At 40.7% G+C, this 21,141-nt stretch overlaps 1 protein-coding gene across 8 annotated transcripts in view; it reads right to left on the minus strand.

The window, feature by feature from the left end:
* Nucleotides 1-21,141, minus strand: part of BMPR1A (bone morphogenetic protein receptor type 1A) — a 167,480-nt gene that overhangs the window by 101,468 nt on the left and 44,871 nt on the right. The window contains exon 2 of one of the 8 annotated variants that reach the window (XM_065520760.2): nucleotides 1,158-1,204. The exons of the other annotated variants lie outside the window; for them this stretch is intronic. The gene's annotated coding sequence lies outside the window, so the exon portion shown is untranslated. The remainder of the gene's footprint in view (nucleotides 1-1,157; nucleotides 1,205-21,141) is intronic. 8 annotated transcript variants of the gene reach the window in all.

A 21,141-nucleotide genomic window follows, 5' to 3' on the forward strand; every position in this document is an offset into this window, starting at 1 on the left:
TACCCCAACACAATGCACATAATCCAACAGCCGACTAGGGACTGCCCACCTTCTTGCAAAAACACAGCATGTACCTTTGGGACTAAGTTTGTGAGGCTAGGTATGTTTGAATTTCAGAGATATTCTATTATCGACAGACATGTGAGACTGAAAGAAACATACATACATACAAATACACACACACACACACACACACACACACACACACACAAAACTTGGTAATATTTCCAGGAGCCATTAAAGCAAATTTTAAAACATTTAAGGCCAGGCGCAGTGGCTCACGCCTGTAATCCCAGCATTTTGGGAGCCCGAGGCGGGCGGATCACAAGGTCAGGAGATCGAGACCATCCTGGCTAACATGGTAACACCCCATCTCTACTAAAAATACAAAAAATTAGCCTGGCATGGTGGTGTGTGCCTGTAGTCCCAGCTACTCAGAGGCTGAGGCACGAGAATGGCATGAACCCGGGAGGTGGAGCTTGCAGTGAGCTGAGATCGCGCCACTGCACTTCAGCCTGGGCTACAAAGTGAGACTTCGTCTCAAAAAAAAAAAAAAAATTTAAGATATAGTTCCCTGCCTGCAAGAAACATGTAATCAACATGAGGAGTCAAGACATAAAGATATTCAAATTTAAATAATGGTAACAGATGATACTGCAAATGTCATATCACCACACATGATGATTAATCGAAAAGCACTAAAGTTTACTGCTTCACAGGTGGGAAGTAATTTAAGGTGGCCTTCCAAGGATCCGCAGGATTTGATACCATGCAAGGAGGGAGTAGTTCAAGTTCAAACAGGCATTCCACAGGGAGGGTACTTTGTGGCTAGTCATGGCCCTACGGGGGGTCTGGATTCTATGGTGGTGAAGCAGGATCATCAATGTACAGTCTGACCCAGATGATAAATATACAGCTGCCGTAAGGCCCATGCCTATAGCACACACAACTGTTTATTTTAGTTCTCCTTCCAACCAAGCATTAAAGACCTCATGGTGCTTTTCCATACAGAATCCTCAGCAGCCAAGATGTCAGGATGTTTGAAATGCATCTACCATTCTTTAGGAAGTAAAGAGAAGAACACAAAGATTAAGAAAGAGCATGGGCTCTGTAGCCAGACTGAGTACCAAGGTTAGAATCCTGGCTCCACCACTTACCTGTTGTAATCCTTTGACCAAGTTGTTTAACCTCCTCCGTACCCAATCTGTAAAATGAGGATCAAAGGAGTTAATATAGGTATGGCACTTAGAACAGTGCCAGGCAGACAGTAAGCACTAAGTGTAAGCTACTATTATTGTTCTCCATCAATAAGAAATCAACTGTATTTTCAGAGAGTAATTACAAGTTTATATGGGAGAATAATACAAGAAGCTGTATTAAAAGCTTGCTGGATACAGAAAACCCTCTGAATCACTGGTAGAAACACCTTCCAGTATTTAGTAACAATGCCTAATAGCATCAAACACTTGCTGGTTAAGAACAAAATTATGGCAACAATATTTACTGAGTTCCATTTATCAAATATTTACTATGTGCCAGTTACTGTGCTAAATTCTATACATTTATTATCTGGCTTAATCCTTAAAATAAGACTATGGGGCAGATACCACTAGTAATCCCATATTACAGATAAGAAAACTGAAGCCCAGGCTGGGCACGGTGGCTCACACCTATAATCCCAGCACTCTGGGAGGCTGAGGCGGGCAGATCACCTGAGGTCAGGAGTTTGAGACCAGCCTGGCCAATACGGTGAAACTCCATCTCTACTAAAAATACAAAAATTAGCCAGGCATGCTGGCCTGTAATCCCAGTTACTTGGGAGGCTGAGACAAAGAATCGCTTGAACCCAGGAGGTAGAGGTTGCAGTGAGCTGAGATTGCACCACTGCACTTCAGCCTGGGTGACACAGTGAGACTCTGCCTTAAAAAAAAAAAAAAAAAAAAGGAGGGGGGAAAAAAGAAAACTGAAGCTCATAGTGATTAAGTAACCTTCTCAAAGTCACACAATTAATATATGGTAGATTTGGGATTCAAACCCAGACTCTAAACACTGTACTTTTAATCCTAATGCCATACATTTTCTTCCCAAATCCTGAACCAATTGCATGACTGTGATACTGGTTGTACAGATCCGTGAGTATACTAAAAACCACTGAAGTGTGCCCTTTAAATAATTGTATGGTATGTGAATTATATCTTAATAAAGCTGTTTCAAACCATGAACAAAAAATACTAAAATCAGGATATAGGGTCCTTGGGGTTTTACTCATACACAGACTGGGACTAGAATAAAAAGAAAAATTGAATTCATTTTGGATAGAAAAATGAGTATTTTTCAAATGGAAAGATTTAGAACCTGTATATAAATACATGACACATGCTGAAGTTGAACCTAAATAATGAATAAAATGTAGATCAAGAAATAAATGTGAGAGCAGGCATGCTATGCTGGCTCAGGTCTGTAATCCCAGCACTTTGGGAAGCCGAGGTGGGTGGATCGCTTGAGCCCACGAGTTTGAGACCAGCCTGGGAACATGCAGTTTGAGACCAGCCTAGGAACATGGTAAAAACCCCTCCCTACAAAAAATACAAAAATTAGCTGGATGTGGTGGTCCGTGCCTGCTGTCCCAGCTACTCAGGAGGCTGAAGTGGGAGGACCACTTGAGTGTGGGAGGTCCAGACTGCAGTGAGTCATGATTGTGTCACTGCACTCCAGCCTGGACAGAGCCAAGAACCCCTCTCAAGAAACAAAAGGAGGGAGGAAGGAGGAGGGGAGGAGGGGGGAGAAAAAAGAAACATCTGTGGGCAATGATGATGTCACTATGATCCCCTTACCATCAAGTCCAGTATTTTGGCAAGAGAGAGGTAACAACATGATCATATTGTTATTCACTTTTAGCAAGGGAGCAGCATAAAATGTGGGCAATAGCATAAAGTTTCTTGGAAAAATGTAATGAAGTTAATGGTCTCCTGTACAGCCTTGGGAGGTATAAATGCAGCCTCTCTAGACAGCAACTTAGCAATGTGCATGATGTATCCACTAGCCCAGCAATCCTACTAATAAAAATGCACATTTAAAAAAAATCATCTTGCCGGGCGTGGTGGCTCACGCCTGTAATCCCAGCACTTTGGGAGGCCGAAGCGAGAGGATCACAAGGTCAGGAGATCAAGACCATCCTGGCTAACACGGTGAAACCCCGTCTCTACTAAAAATACAAAAAATTAGCCAGGCGTGGTGGTACGCGCCTGTAGTCCTAGCCATTTGGAGGCTGAGGCAGGAGAATGGCGTGAACCCGGGAGGTGGAGCTGGCAGTGAGCCGAGATCGCGCCACTGCACTCCAGCCTGGGCGACAAAGCGAGACTCTGTCTCAAAAAAAAAAAAAAATCATGTTGTACACCCAGATTTAGTGACACATATGGTCTTACAACACGCTTAATGATGGCAGAACAAGCAAAAACAAAAATAATGTAAACTATAGTACAGTCAGACAATATTGTAACAACAGCTGATGTTTATTAAGTGCCAAGAATTATTTCTATGTGTTAGCTCACTTAATACTTACAGCAACCCCAGAAGTTAGTTAAGAATGTTATCACTATTTTCAAGATGAGGAAACTAAAACTCAAAGCAGTAACTTTCTTCAGGTCACACTGCAGCAGTAACTGAAGCCAGGATTTGAACCAGGGCAGTCTCAACACCGCCACTTTGTGTAACTACAAACGTTATGCCACACGAAAATAAGTACTTGGAAATATACTCACAACATATTAAGACAGAAAAAATCAGATCACAAAATAACCTTGTGATCCTTCTCTGTTTAATGCATTTAAAAAGAGAGCGATGGAAACGACATGCCCTAGAGCTTAACAATAGGTACTGCTGGTATTACAGTTGATAATTGTCGTCTTTATACTTTCCGTATTTTCCAAATTTTCTACTGCTGGATGCTTTTTTAAAATTACCTTCTTTAAAAAAATAAGTGAAAAGATGATTATAATTTAAAACACTGCAAAAAAGGACAAGTAACAAAAACCATGGAATCAGCAGTTAAATCTGCTATTGGGGTTGCTGATTCCAGAGAAATGGTAGATGCCAACCAGGCAGTGGCCAGGAAGAAGTATATGAAACAGTGCTACAAAGGCATCAACTAGCATCCCGAGAAGTCCAGCGGGGAGGGCAAGGAGTACGGTACATAGCTCTGAGATAATGGCAGTATCAAGGGAAGGTTTTACTGGTTTAGTTTTGAACTTGAAGGAGATTTGGTCAGCATTACAATCGAACTAGAAACAGCCAAGGATGGAGAGATGGATAATGAGAGGGAGGACTCAGATGATAAGGACTGAGCCTTAGAAAAAGGGAAAACTTCGTCTGAAACAGCTAAGAAGGAAGAAAAGAAGTCATACAGTGATCTTTGAGGTAGAGACAGAAGAAACTGACAGAACTTAATTTGGTACCCTCAAGCTTCTCTAAGAGGAAAAAAAAAAAAAAAAAAAGTCATCTTCCAAACTAAAAAGGTGATTTTGGGTGCAGTGGCTCATGCCTATAATCCCAACACTTTGGGAGGCCAAGGCAAGAGGATTGCTTAAACCCAGTAGTTTGAGACCAGCCATGGCAACGTGGCAAAACCCCATCTCTACCCAAAAATTTTTAAAAAGTTAGCCGGGCATGGGGGCATAATCCTGTAGTCCCAGCTACTCAGGAGGCTGAGGTGAGAGGACCACTTGAGCCTGGGAGGTCGAGGCTGCAGACAAGCTATGATCACACCACTGCACTCCAGTCTGGGTGTCAGAAAGTTAGACTCTGTCTCAAACAAAACAAAACAAAACAAAACAGAAACTAAACTAAAAATGTGGTATTAGGTACAAGGTGAGAAGCAGGGTTAGTAGGAAAAGTGCTAGAAAGCAACTAGGTTCACCTTTTGCCAGAGCTAGCAGAAACCATCAGTCTAATCATCAATTGACCATAAATTCTCCTCTGGACAATTCACATTACAGGCATAAATGAGAGTATTGCAGGAAGTTGGAAAAACCATTTATTCTTCAGTTAACATGTACATAAGCTATGCCACTCGTAACTGAAGAACCCATAGCATGCCTGGAGACTGTTACCCTATTGGTAATTTCGAGGATAACAACCACTACCATAATCCGTGAGGCTGACATGATAAGTGCCATTACTTTTAGGAGATGAGATGCATAGGCAAAAGAAGCACTAGGTTTCAAGCATAAATTTCTAATTTGACAAAAAAAAAAAAAAAGTTTGCTATGAAAATTCAAGTTGTGGCTGGGCGCAGAGGCTCACACCTGTAATCCCAGCACTTGGGGAGGCCGAGGTGGGTGGATCACGAGATCAGGAGATCGAGACCATCCTGGCCAAAATGATGAAACCCCGTCTCTACTAAAAATACAAAAATTAGCTGGACGTGGCAGTGCATGCCCGTAATCCCAGCTACTTCAGAGGCTGAGGCAGGAGAATCACGTGAGCCCAGGAGGCAGACTGCAGGGACCTGAGATCGCGCCACTGCACTCCAGCCTGGGAGACAGAGTGAGACTCAAAATGAAAAAAAAAAGAAAATTCAAGTTGTAAAGATCTCAAATTCTGTATAATTGAAAAGTTTTCTCAGGCCAATTGTTACAAAACATGGTATTTTTAATACACATACAGAGATCTCCAGAGATGTAAGTGGCTTTAAAAAATAAGTAGCAATAATAATAAGTAGCCATTTCTTCATGTGTGAGGATACAGTCAGGGAAATAAGAACATAAGATATGGAGGTAAGAGCTGAGTACTATTTAATATGTGGTTGGCTTCACTTGCAGGCCCAATGCTTTACATGCATTACCGCATTCCATCCACAAAACAATTCGGAGGCAGGAATTCTTCGTTTTCATTCAACATATTTACTGAGTGCTAGTTCTGTGTCCCAGAAACTAATCTAAACCTCAGTATAAAGTAATGAACAACAACAAAAAAAAATCCAAAAACTTGCCTTCTTGGAAACTGTATCCTATTTCAGTGTCTGTCTTAAGGGGCTTGAGTAATTTCTCTATGGAGTCAAATAAAGTGGGTGGCAGAGATGGAACTCCAATTCAGGTATGTCAGATCACAGGTACACAGTCTGAATCATTCAAACTATGATTCTAGCATACGTTAACTGCTGCTCAATAGAGGGAAAAAATAACTTCTACATTTATCTGAGTTTTTCAATAATAAACAGTACTTATTTGAGAATTTTGAATATTTTGTTGTTTTGCTTTTACTACTGCTCTCCCTATAGGAAATGACCTGTCAATAAAAACTAGCACCAATCCTCAGTTAACATGTTTCTTTCCATCTACTTTATAAATTTTAAAGCAAAAAATCCTGGGACAAAAGCAATCTGAAAGCCTCTTCATCTGCTCCCTAAAATTATTAACCAAAAAACTATTCATACTTCAGCAAACTTCAATCTTCAGTTAACATGTTTCTTTCCATCCACTTAATAAATTTTAAAACAAAAAAACCTGAGCTAAAAGCAATCTGAAGACCTCTTCATCTGCTCCCTAAAATTATTAGCTGGCCAGACACGGTGGCTCCCGCCTGTAATCCCAGCACTTTGGGAGCCAAGGAGGGTGGATCATGAGGTCAGGAGCTCGAGACCAGCCTGGCCAACATGGAGAAACCCTGTCTCTACTAAAAATACAAAAAAATTAGCCGGGCATGGTGGTGCGTGCCTACAGTACCAGCTACTCGGGAGGCTGAGGCAGAAGAATTGCCTGAACCCAGGAGGCAGAGGTTGTACAGAGCCAAGATTGTGCCACTGCGCTCCAGCCTGGGTGACAAAGTAAGACTCCGTCTCGAAAGAAAAAACAAAACAAAACAAAAACAGGGAAGGAATAGGGAGCAAAACAACATCCTCCTTACAGACAAATACATCATGCTAGAAGGCCAGAAACATAAGAGATTAAAATTAAAACCACTATTAGTATTTCAAAATGAGCTAAAAACATTAAGAAAATTATATAAAGTATGAGAAACAACATTAGAACAGAAGAAACTCAGAAATGTGAGAACACGACTCAGTAAATAACTATAAATTTAAAAATGTATTTGAGAAATGAAGAATAAAACCCAAGGAACACAAGAATGAATATTACAGATAATGCCTTCAAGAATTTGAAAGTGAGAAGGAAGATAATTCTAAAAACCAAAAAAGAAATGATGAAATACTAGGATTCTAAAGAAAGTAACAAAAATTGTGCCATGTTTTACATATTAGGAATCCCTGGAAAAAGCAAAAGCAGGGGAACAAGCAATATTAAAAACTGTAATCCAAGAAATTTTTGCCAAAATTAAGACAAAAGAGCGAATGGGGCCTGTACTCTCAGCGTTGGGGAAGCTGAGGCGAGAGGATCACTTGAGTCCAGGAATTACAGGCCAGCCTGGACAACACGCCAGGACACCAGAAAAAAATTAGAAACTACATATTTAAGGCACACATTGCATACTGGAGAATACTGGGCCAAAATAACCGATACCAAGATATAGTAAAATTGCAGGATTTTTAAGGAAAAAATAAATTTGAGCATCTAGGCAAAAACATCAAGTAACTTATAAGGGAAAAAAACTACATTAACAACAAACTTTCCAAAAGTAACATATTATACCAAAAAATAAAATACTCAAGGAAGGAAAACGAAAGCCAAGAATTTTATGGCCAGTAGAACTAACTTTCAAGTACAAACATTCACATATTATCAAAATACAAAAACTCAGGGAATATTGTTCCCATAAGCCTTTCTAGAGATATCCACTAGAAAATGAGTTTAAGAGAACCAATGTAGGTAAAGGGATACTGACATAGGAATAGAGGTGAGCACTAAATAGTTACCTGTCGACTACACAGAGACAAAGACGAACAGACTACAAGGGCACATAATGGGTGTGCGCTCTAATGGCGACACGACCTGGTGATACATGGACGACAACTGCACAGGGAATGGGGGGAAATGGAGAGCACATGCAAAGAATGGTTTTAACTGGTTTCAACCCGTGGTGAATATATTAGTATTGTTGTTTTGTAACTGTCAGAGACATATGTGACAAAATAAATGAGTAATTATCAAATATTCTACCACACCTATGTCCTTGAAAACCAGGATTCCGAGGGTAGTACCTCCCAGCACTATCCACTGAAAAGAATTAGAAACGAAGACTAACTTGTAGCAATGAGCATTAGAACACCCCAAAAGTCCTGGTGGTGGTTTTGAAATACCATTTCCCACTGAAAAAAACTCAAGGCTTCTTGGAGATATTCCAGGTGTGAGGCAGAAATTGCAAAAGATATTCCTGGAATGTTTCATTTTATAAGGTAGTGAGGAGACTAATCACAGACCATGAGTCACTTTAGAAGGACTCAGGAACCTACCAGAAGAGGCTCCCTTTGGTCAAAAACGAACAATTTGAGCTTTAACAGGTATAAGAATTACAATGGACTGAACCCCAACAAATGAGTTTGTAACAATTCAAAAAACAAAAAGGAAAGAAAATCACCTTCAGAGAAGATAGGGAACCAATTCATTATTTTTAAAATCGTTACAATTCCAACTATATGACGTTTCTGGAAACAGCAAAACTATGAAGACAGTAAAAAGATCAATGCCAGGGGTTGAGAGGAAGGAGAGATAAATAGGCAGAAAGCACAGAGGATTTACAGGGCAGTGAAACTATTCTGTATGATACCATAATGGTGAATAGACATCACTCTGCATTTAATATATAACCCATATAATGTACACCACCAGGAGTGAACCCTAATGAAACCTACAGACTTTGGGTAATAAGGACATGTCAACATAGGTTCATCAATAGGAAAAAATCTGCCACTCTAGTGGGGGATGTTGACAGTGGAGCAGGCTATGTACGTGTGGATCGGGGAGATATAGGAACTCTTCGTACTTCTTCAATTTTGCTGTGAACCTGAAACTGTTCTAAGAAACAGTCTACTTTTAAAAACTGCTAAAAGTTTTACTGCTAAGTAAAAGGACAGAATAAGCATGTATCTTGTCTTTCCTATTCCCTGGAAAACTAAAAAGGAATACAGCTCTGTAGGAATATGCTGGTAATCCCATTTCTAGGTACTTAGCTGGTGAAATATAACCTATGTGCAAGCAAGAAATATATACATGAATGTATAGAGCAGCTCTATTCATCATCGCTAAAAACTGGACATAACACAAAAGTCCTTCTAAAAGTGAACAAATAAAAAACTGGCACATCCACCAATGGAATGATAATCAACCACAGAGAGGGACAACACTCTTGATACATGCAACAACCTGGATGACCCTCAAAAGGCATAATGCTAAACAATACAGTCTCAAGAGGGTACTTCAAAAAGACAAAACTAGAGTGACAGAAAACAGGTTGGTGGTTTCCAGAGTTAGGGGTGAAGTAAGGTGTGACTGCAAAGGGACAGCAGGAGGGAGATTTTCCGGTGGCTGAACTGCTCTGTATAATGACTATTGTAGTTTGTTGTATCTATAGATGTGTTAAAATTCATAGAATTGTATATCCCCAAAAGCTCTATTTTTAGGGTTTTTTTATTTCTTTTTTGCACTGGAGAGCAGTGGCATGCTCAGAGCTTACCATAACCTCAAATTCCTGGGCTCAAACAATCCTCTCATCTCAGCCTCCCGAACAGTGAGGACTACAGGTTGACACCACCATGCCTGGCTAATTTTTCTAATTTTTTGTAGAGATGATGTCTTACTATGTTGACCAGGGTGGTCTTCAACTCCTGGGCTCAAGCGATCCTCCTGTCCCTGCTTATATTAATTTTTAAAATAAAATTTAAACAAAGTATGTGAGCTAACAAATGATAACAGAATTAGACTATCATACATTTGCAAACCCCAATGAAGACCTAATCAGCATTCAGCATCAAAGCTACTACAATAATACAACAGAGACACAACCACACATTGTGTGTCTCCTAATATAACAACATACTGACTGCCTACAAGATAGACAAAAGCCCTTGAACAGAATCTGATTACATCTCTTGATGCACCTGCCAATTTGTAGGAAATAGACAGAAGCTGAACTGTACCATGGGAACATAATTAGAAAAATCCAGAGCATCCAAAAATCCAGACTATCACAGGAAACTCTACAGGTCAAATGGGAAAATTCTTCAACAGATAAACGAGAGGGAGGAAGGGGAGAATCCATCAATTATAATAGACTTAAAAGACATATTAAGACCAAAAAAAAAATACAAGCAACAAAGGAAAAAACAAATATAAACTGAACATCATAAAAATTAAAAATTGTTGTGCTTCTGGCCGCGAGTGGTGGCTCACGCCTGTAATCCCAGCACTTTGGGAGGCCGAGGCGGGTGGATCACTTGAGGTCAGGAGTTCCAGACCAGCCTCAGGAACATAGCAAAACCCTGCTTCTACTAAAAATACAAAAATTAGCAGGGTGTGGTGGCGTGCACTTGTAATCCCAGTTACTTGGGAGGCGGAGGCAGAAGAATCACTTGAACCCGGGAGCCAGAGGTTGCCGTGAGCCAAGATGGCACCACGGCACTCCAGCCTATGCGACAGAGCAAGACTCTGGCTAAATAAATAAATAAACGGGCCGGATGCGGTGGTGGCTCACCGGCAAGGCGCGTGGATCACCTGAGATCAGGAGTTCAAGACCAGCCTGGCCAACATGTTGAAACCCCATCTCTACTAAAAATACACACACACACACACACACACACACACACACACACACACACAAATGTTGTGCTTCAAAGGGCACCATCAAGAAAGTGAAAAGACAACTCATGGAATGGGAATGGTAGAAAATTTTTGTAAATCATGTAACTGATAAGGACTTGTATCTGGAATATATAAAGAACCATTAAAATTCAACAGTAAAAAGACAACCCAATTAAAAATGAGCAAACAATTGCCGGGCGTGGTGGCTCACGCCTATAATCCCAGCACTCTGGGAGGCCAAGGCAGGCGGATCACAAGGTAAGAAGATTAAGACCACCCTGGCTAACACAGTGAAACCCCGTCTCTACTAAAAATACAAAAATTTACCCAGGCGTGGCAGCATGCACCTGTAGTCTCAGCTACTTGGCAGTCTGAGGCAGGAGGATGGCATGAACCCGGGAGGCGGAGCTTGCAGTGAGCGGAGATCACGCCACTGCACTCTAGCCTGGGCGACACAGTGAGACTCCGTCTCAAAAAAAAAACAAATGAGCAGAGTCTCACTTATCCAAAAAACGTATGCAAATGAGCAATAAGCAAATGGAAATATGCTGAACGATATCAGTAATCAAGGAAACACAAATAAAAAACACAACAAAATACTTTAGACTCACTTGAGTGGCAATAAAAAAAAATAACAAATGTTGCCAAGGATGCAGAGAAACTGGAACTTTTAAAACCTGCTGGCACAGCTGTAAATGGTGCAGCCATTTTGGAAAAGAAAACCAGTTCTTCAAATGGTTAAGCACAGAGTTGATTCTGTAATTCTTCTCCTATATACCTAAGAGAAACAAAAACATATTTCCACACAAAAACTTGTACAAATATGTTCATAGCAGCATTATCTGGAACAATAGCCAAAAGGTGAAAATAACCCAAATGTCTATCAACCAATGAATGAATAAATTACTCTATACAATAAAATAATATTCAGCAGCTGGGCGTGTTGGTTCACTCCTGTAATCCCAGCACTTTGGGAGGCTGAGGCGGGTGGATCACCTTAAGTCAGTAGTTCAAGACCAGCCTGGCCAACATGGTGAAACCCTGTCCCTACTAAAAATAAATAAATAAATAAATAAATAAATCGGACGTGGGGGTGGGCGCCTGTAATCCCACCTACTTGGGAGGCTGAGGCACAAGAATCATTTGAACCCGGGAGGCGGAGGTTGCAGGAGGCCGCAGTGAGCTGAGATCATGCCACTGCACTCCAGCCAGAGGGACAGTGAGACTCTGTCTCAAAAATAATAATAATAGTAATATTCAGCAACTAAAAGAAATGAAGTACTGATACATGCTACATGGATAAGCCTTGAAAAAATGTGCTAAATGAAATATGCCAGGCACAAATATGAAATTCCACCTACATGAGGTACCTAGAACAGGCAAATTCATATTAGACAGAAAGTACTACACTGGTTACCAGGGGCAGGAAGGAAGGAATACCACAGAGTTATTGTTTAATGGATAAAGAGTTTCCGTTTGGGGGTGGGTGTCCTGGCTCACACCTGTAATTCCAATACTTAGGGAGGCTGAGGGGAGAGGCTCATTTGAGGCCAGGAGTTGAGACCTAGATGACAAAACAAGACCCTGTCTCTTAAAAAAAAAAAAAGCAGCCAGGTGTGGTGGCTCAATCCTGTAATCCCAGGACTTTGGGAGGCTGAGGCAGGAGGATCACTTGAGCCCAGGAATTCAAGACCAGACTGGGCAAAATGGCAAAACCCCATCTCTGCAAAATAAAAATACAAAAATTAGCCAGGTGTGACGGCACACACCTGTAGTCCCAGCTACTTGAGAATCACTTGAGCCTGGGAAGTGGAAGTTGCAGTGAGCTATTATCATGCCACTGCACTCCAGCCTGGGTGACAGAGTGAGACGCTGTCTCAAAAAAAAAAAGGTGGGGGGAGGGTCCTGTTTGGGATGATGAAAAAGTTCTGAAAATACATAGTAGTGATAATTGCATGACACTGTAAATATACTTAATGCAACTGGAATTATATACTTTAAAATGGTAAATTTTATGTTATGCATATTTTACAATTGTAATAAAACAGCAGGGGGAAAAAGTCAGGAGACTATTTTTTTTGCCTTCCCTGTCACTGAAATGAGATTTTTCACAATGAATGAACGACTCATAATAAGAGAAGATCAAAACAGACAGGTGAGCACAGGACTCAATATGAGTTCAATTTCTGTTGTTCCAAGACAGGATTATAATTTACAATTCAAATATTGAGAAACATTCAGGGAAGATAACCAGATCCCTAAGGAAACCTGTATCAGAGAAACGAAAGACTATAGAAGATGGGCATATAATGTTCTGATTTGGATAGAGAGGGCAAGATGGGAATTCTGGAAACTGAAAACCAGACAAAGTTGACCATAAACTGAGGCAAAATTTCAATGGTGATTGTAAAGGAATAATTTTTGTACATTTAAGGGAAGTGATAATATCAAAACTGTAGCACTTTACAGTTTTAAATCAATTTTCACCCACATTCTAACTGAATTTCACAGCAACCTCATAAGTAATATTCTTCTTCCATTTTGTGGGAGATAGGGTTCAGACAGGACAAGGGTTTGTCAATTGAGTGGAGAACTAGGATTCAAACTCAGGCCACTGCTTCAAATCTCTAAACTCCTTCAGTGAATTGATGTTACATGAAATAAGTTGAATGGACCAAAGCTCACAGTTCCACCTTTGGAAACTAGAAAACGAAGAGCAAATTAAATCCAAAGTAAGTGGAATAAAAGAAACAAAATATAATAGTATCAATGATACTGACTGATACTGAAAATAGGAAATCAATAAGAAAAAACTAAAAGCTGGTTCTTTCAAAAGATCATAAAATTGATAAGCCTTTAGCTAAGCTAACTAATTAAAAAAAGATGACACAGGCCGGTGGCTCACGCCTGTAATCCCAGCACTTTGGGAGGCTGAGGCGGGCGGATCACGAGGTCAGGAGATCGAGACCATCCTGGCTAATATGGTGAAACCCAGTCTCTACTAAAAATACAAAAAAATTAGCCGGGCATGGTGGTGGGCGCCTGTAGTCCCAGCTACTCAGGAAGCTGAGGCAGGAGAATGGCATGAACCCGGGAGGCGGAGCTTGCGGTAAGCCAAGATCATGCCACTGCACTCCAGCCTGGGAGACAGTGAGATCCCGTCTCAAAAAAAAAAAAAAAAAAAAAGACACAAATAGCTAACATCGGAAATGAAAAAAAAAGATCACTACAAAGCCCCTTTAAAGGTACATTAAAAGGATAATAAAGGAATACTATGAACAAACCTATGATCACAAATTTGATAATTTAGATGACATGGACCAATTCATTAAAAGACACAATATGCCAAAACTTACACAAGAAGATACAGATAATCCAAATAGGCCTATATCTATTAAAGATATTGGATCAGTAAGCAGTAACCTTCCAAAACAGAAAGCAACAGGCCCAAATGAGTTCTGCCAAGGTGGATGGATTGCCTGAGGTTAAGAATTCAAGACCAGCCTGACCAACATAGTGAAAACCCCATCTCTACTAAAAATACAAAAATTAGCCAGGCGTGGTGGTGTGCGCCTGTAAACCCAGCTTCTAGGGAGGCTAAGGCAGGAAAACTGCTTGAACCCGGAGGCAGAGGTTGCAGTGAGCCAAGATTGTGCCACTGCACTCCAGCCTGGGCAACAGAGTGTGACTCCATCTCAAAAGGAAAAGAACAACAACTCTAGAACAGTACCTTGATAGAGTTTACAGAAGTGTATGCACTGTCAAAACCGATTAAATGGAATACATGAGAACGATAGGGACTGGGCATGGTGGTACACGCCTGTAATCCCAGCACTTTAGGAGACTGAGGTGAGAGGACTGCTTGAGGCCAGAAATTCAAGACCAGCCTAGCCAACATAGCAAGACTCTGTCTCTACACAATTTAAAAATCTGCCAGGCATGGTGGCATACATCTGTAACCCCAACTACTCAGGAGGCTGAGGCAGGAGGACCCCTTGAGTCTAGAAGTTCAAGGTTACATTGAGCTATGATCATGTCACTGCACTCTAGCCTGGATGACAGAAACAGAGCCTGTGTCAGATAAACAAGTAAGTCAAAAAAGAACTATGCATTTCACTAAATACACAGATCTATAAATTATACTTCGATTTTTTAAATTAAAAATAAATTGGAAATGAAATTAGAATGAAATGGACTGGGGAAAGGCCAAAAAAATCCTGAGGCATTGGTTTAGAAGTATTACTATAAACTAAAAATGATTTTAAAGATAATATGTTAAAAAATAATAGTCTATATTCCTAGATACATTTGTTGAAAGAGGCTAGAACCAATGACACCCCAGTATCAATGAGAACACCTAAGACCCAGATCTTGGTTTCTAGATATTGAATCCCACTAAGAGAACCCAGGGTTCCTTAGAGACATGACTGATTCTGGGGATGGGGCAAAGACAGTTCTAAAGAAGTCTGGAACATCACTATGGCATAAAGAAGTGCTCTTTATTTTTTTAAAAAAAGAAGAAAAAATGACAGGGCCATATCCAAAGGACAAGAGAGCCAGAATGAAGAGACTCTCACTATCAAAATCTGGGACAACATTAACCTCAGAAAACATAAGGGCTGGTCAGGTACAGTGGCTCATGCCTGTAATCCCAGCACTTTGGGAGGCCGAGGCAGGAAGATCCTTTGAGCCCAGGAGTATCAAGCCTGGGCAACACGGTGAAACCCCCATTTATACTTAAAAAAAAAAAAATCCGTCAGGTTTGGTGATGTGCACCTGTAGTCCCAGCTACTTGGGAGGCTGAGATGGGAGGATCAACTGAGTCTGGGAGGTCAAGGCTGTAGACAGCCGTGATCGCACCACTGCGCTCCAGCCTGGGCAACAGGAGTGAGACCCCTGATGAAAAAAATCCATAAGGGCTATAACTCATTGAACGAAATGGACTCTATCAGTCCACAGCGATGACAACTAAATAGATAAATCAATTAAATACATAAGGGAGTCAGAAGGGTTCTTATACAATTCAGAATGATAAATGTAGAACTAGTGATGAAAGTGGAAAAATCACCATTCTACAACTATAAATAGTAAAGGCCAATTAAATCTGCAGGGGAGTAGTGACTTTTACGAGGAATAAGAAATCTGTGTGGTGTTGAAGTTTCTCCCCACAGACTGCTTACTAGTTACAAGGGGGAAAACAGTAATTATAGAGAGGAAAAACTGGAAAATACCTTGACCAGGTGATCAAAATTAACATGACCAATGACAGGTAGGACAGACATAGTATGCTTCTGAGTCTGATATCCTGAGAAAGACACATCCGTCATTTATGTAGACTTCTGGCCAGAGATGCATCACCTGAATCTAATAATGAGAAAACACCAAGCCCAAAGCGAAGAATATTCTATAAAATAACTGGCCTGGTGTTCGTCAAAAATGTTGACATCATGAAACACAACAGATGGCTAAGGAACTGCTTCAGAGAGAAGGAGATTAAAGAGGGAGGACAACTAAATGCAATATGTGACTCCAGACTGAATCCTCCACTGGAGGGGAAAAATGCTAAAAGCAAAAACAAAAACAAACAAACAAGAAAAAAAAAAAAAAAACCTCAGTTGGGCCAACTGACAAAACTGGAATATAGACTGCAGATCAAAGTGCCGCCTCAATGTTAAACTCCCTGAATTTGATAACTGAAGAATGATTACACAGAATATCCATGTCCTTAGAAAATGGAAACTGAGGGCCGAGCACGGTGGCTCAAGCCTGTAATCCCAGCACTTTGGGAGGCAAAGGCGGGTGGATCACGAGGTCAGGAGACCAAGACCCTTCTGGCTAACATGGCAAAGCCCCATCTCTACTAAAACTACAAAAAAACTAGCCAGGCATGGTGGCACACGCCTGTAGTCCTAGCTACTCGGGAGGCTGAGGCAGGAGAATCACTTGAACCTGGGAGGCAGAGGTTGCAGTGACCCAAGATCCTGCCACTGCGTTCCAGCATGGGCAAGCAAGCGAGACTCTGTCTCAAAAAGAAAATAGAAACTGAAATAGTAACGGTAAAGGGGCATAATATATATAATTTCACTCTTAAGTGAGTGTGTGTGTGTGTGTGTGTGTGTGTGTACAGGTAGGAGGGAAGAGACAGAAGCAGAGAATTATAATGCAAATATGGGGAAAATGTTAAAAACTGGTGAATGTGGGTATGAAGAGTATGGGCATTCACAAAGGTATTCCTGCATCTTTTCTAAGTATGAAATGATTTCAAAATAATAAAAATAAAAATGAATTAAATTCATATATTAAAATTCTAACCCCCAGTACTTCAGACCATAAATTTGTAAATAGGGTCTTTACAGAGGTAATCGAATTAAAATGAGGTTATCAGGGTGGGGCCTAATCCATTACAACTATAGCATCCTTATAAAAAGGAGACATCTGGATATGACACCACAGACATGTGTGGAGAGACAGGGATAAAACTGCTATCTGAAACCCAAGAACGCCTGAGGTTACCAGGAGTTAGGAAGGAGGCCAGAAGCAGATCATTCCCTGGTACCTTTAGAGGAAGCATGGCTCTGCAGACACTCCTATTTTGGACCCCTTGATTTTGGAAGTTTAGCCTCTAGAATTGGGAGCCAATACATTTCTGCTATTCTAAACCCAAACAAACAAATAAAATAACTAGAATAGAAAAAAAAAAACAAAAAAAAACCCTACAAACATTAAGTTAAAATAAATTCAAAACTTTTCATAGATATGAGACACACTTGATCAAATAAAGGTGTTTAAAAACACAAATACATGGGTTATTCACTGGTGGTCACAAAATAAAGACTGAGGAAATCATCAAACACCAACCTTGCACCAACCTTGCATTTAATACACGAATTAAATTCATATATTAAAGTTCTAATCCCCAGTACCTCAGATCATAAGTTTGTAAATAGGGTCTATACAGAAAATCGTGTGGCTGGGCACAGTCACTCATACCTGTAATCCCAGCACTCTGGGAGGACTATGCAGGTGGATCACCTGAGGTCAGGAGTTCGAGACCAGCCTGGCAAACAATGGTGAAACCCCATCTCTGCTAAAAATATAAAAATCAGCCAGGTGTGGTGGTGGGTGCCTGTAGTCCCAGCTACTGGGGAGACTGAGGCAGGAGAATCACTTGAACCCATGAGGTGGGGTTGCAATGAGCCAGGATCATGCCACTGCACTCCAGCCTGGGTGACAGAGCAAGATTGTCTCAAAAAAAAAAAGGAAACTATGTGATATAAAACCACTAACCAAACCCATACATTACTAAGTCCCAATTGTGAATATATTAAAACTGATTTAGTAAAGTTATTATTATTTAAAAATATTTTAAATCCCCTATGAGAATAAACTGGAAAGTTACTAGAAAAAGAAAGTTAAACATGGTGAATGATTTAATAAAAATTAGTAAGCTGTCTATGTATTAACAAAACTGGTTAGAAAATGTAGTGGAAAAATAGTATCATTCACAATAGCACCCAAAAATATAACACATGAGAAAAGCTACAAAACTTTACTGAAAGTCAAAAAAGACTTGGGAAAGATGACCCGCGATTTTATGAATTAGTAAACTATATACTGCAAAGATGGTAATCCTGTCCAAATCAAATCAATCCATCAGTCAATATTAGCAGGCTTTTAAGTAAAATCAGACCAAAACCTTCTAAAGACAATTGGAAAAATAAACAAATATCCTCAACTTTTGAAAAAGTCACAAAAATTTGTTTTACCAAGTATTAAAATGTACCCAAAGCTATACTGATATAAACAGTGTGATTCCACTGTCAAGAGACAGGTCAGAAGAGACCAAAAGTAGATCCAAATATATATGAGAATACAGTAAAAGTAACATCTCAAATCAATAAAAGGTGATAAAAGAATTTGCTAACCATTTGGGAAAAAATTAAGTCGGATCCTTACCTCATGCCACAAAACTAATTTCAGATAAATAAAACGTTCAACTATAAAACATAAAACTAAAAAAGAACTGGGAAACACTACTGTAATGGGGAAAGAAATGTCTAAGTTTAACATCAAAAGTAAAAACCATAAAGAAAAATGTGGCTGATGTAAAATTGTTATTAAAGATAATAATGGCCACTCAGGGTGGCTCATGCCTGGAATCCCAACACTGTGGAAGCCAAGGACTGCTTGAAGCCAGGAGTTTGAGATCACCCTGGGCAATCAAGCAAGATGCTCTTTAAAAAAATAAGTAACACCAAATTTAATTTTCTTCTGTTTCATGTGGCAACTTTAGTAAGCTTGTGACATTATTACAATTATGTTGTGCTTTAGAATTGTGACTATGGCAGTAACATCAGTATATTTTATTCTACCCATCCGACTTTACTTTAAAGAAAACAATTTTTCACTTTGATTTGACAACTGACTTTTCCTAGAATGGTTAGGAAGTTATGCAGTAAGTCCTTTTTTTTTGAGACCAGGTCTTGCTCTGTCGCCCAGGCTAAAGTGCAGATCCCTAGATAGGGCCTCAGCCATGTACCACAATGCCTGGCTAATATTATCCTTTTTTGGAGACATGGAGTCTCACTATGTTGTCCACACAGGTCTCCAACTCCTGGGCTCAAGCAAGCCTCCTGCCTCAGCCTCCCAATTAACGCCCCCCTCCCTTTTTTTTTTTAACATGTCTGTGATTATCATCTTTGGCTGGAATGAAAGAAATTATCTAAAATTCAGCTGACTTCTGACAAGTTGGTATTGAGTTATTAAAATGCATACAAATTCCTAAACTGATTAAAGCTAATATTCTGGGTTGATGAATGAGAAGTATCTGTAAGGATGTTTTTTTTTTCTCTCCCTCAAGCTTGTACCAGCTGATCTCAGAGCTACTTGAACCTCAACTGGTTAAATGACCTACGTTATAAGCAAATGTCTAAAGGGGAAAAAAACTGCCTATTTGAATGTGACATCCCCCGTCAAATTCTTACTTTCCTTTCCCTTTCCTTTATCTCACAGTCATTCAAGCATTTGTATCTGCAATATAGAGGCAAAAAGTACACCTAATGTAATTCAGATTCTTTAACATGGGTTATTTTTACTTTCCAAGTCCTATTTTTTATCCTTTCATAAATTAGCCCAAAATGTAGGGCATAGTATATAAGGCTGGAATTATGATACTCACGGAACACAGGGCGTAAGGGATTCAGGGTAAGGGCATAAGCCAACAAGACACCACCCTCAGCCCTGATCTGGAGCATCCCTCACCACCATCCGGACTGTGCTGAAAGATGTGGAAGGCTATATGCAGAGTTGTGTCACAGCGGCTAGGAGTTTGGCACAGAAGAGCCAGCTGTGTCAAATGCTACTGAGAGATGGGGCTGGACCATGGAGGCCCTCAACGACGCAGACAAAAATGGCCTGAGGAATGCAAACTGTGGTGGACAGGAGAATAAGAATCAGGCAAGGGCTGGGCACGGTGGCTCACGCCTGTAATCCCCACACTTTGGGAGGCCGAGGCCGGCGGATCACAAGGTCAGGAGAGCGAGACCATCCTGGCTAACACGGTTAAACCCTATCTTTACTAAAAACATACAAAAAATTAGCCGGGTGTGTTGGCAGGCACCTGTAGTCCCAGCTACTCGGGAGTCTGAGGCAGGAGGATGGTGTGAACCCGGGAGGCGGAGCTTGCAGTGAGCCGAGATGCGCCACTGCACTCCAGCCTGGGCGACAGAGAGAGACTCCGTCTCACAAAAAAAAACAGAATCAGGCAGGTTAAACAGTTGAAAAAAGGTGAAGGAGAGGAGGTGTTGCAAGCAGACCATCCCTGAAGCATCTGGCTAAGGAAGCGGGTGGAGGCTTTTTTTTTTTTTTTTTTTTTTGAGACGGAGTCTCGCTCTGTCGCCCAGGCTGGAGTGCAGTGGCCAGATCTCAGCTCACTGCAAGCTCCACCTCCTGGGTTTAGGCCATTCTCCTGCCTCAGCCTCCCGAGTAGCTGGGACTACAGGCGCCCGCCACCTCGCCCAGCTAGTTTTTTATTTTTTAGTAGAGACGAGGTTTCACTGTGTTAGCCAGGATGGTCTCAATCTCCTGACCTCGTGATCCGCCTGTCTTGGCCTCCCAAAGTGCTGGGATTACAGGCTTGAGCCACCGCGCCCGGCGGAGGCTGACTTTTCTTAAGGTAATGGTTGGGTTTTCTTACCGAGTCTCTACCAGAGATTGTTTGCTGATAGAATGAACCAAAAAAGGGGGTGATGACTGAAGAGAGGGGAGAAACAGTCAAAATTCACATGGATACCATATACAAACAGAGCTAACTAGGTGATATTAATCTCTAAGCTTCTATCGGGCTGGGCACAGTGGCTCACACCCCTAATCCCAGAACTTTGGGAGGCCA

Source organism: Macaca fascicularis, chromosome 9, assembly GCF_037993035.2.
Source record: "Macaca fascicularis isolate 582-1 chromosome 9, T2T-MFA8v1.1".
Classification (NCBI taxonomy): domain Eukaryota; kingdom Metazoa; phylum Chordata; class Mammalia; order Primates; family Cercopithecidae; genus Macaca; species Macaca fascicularis.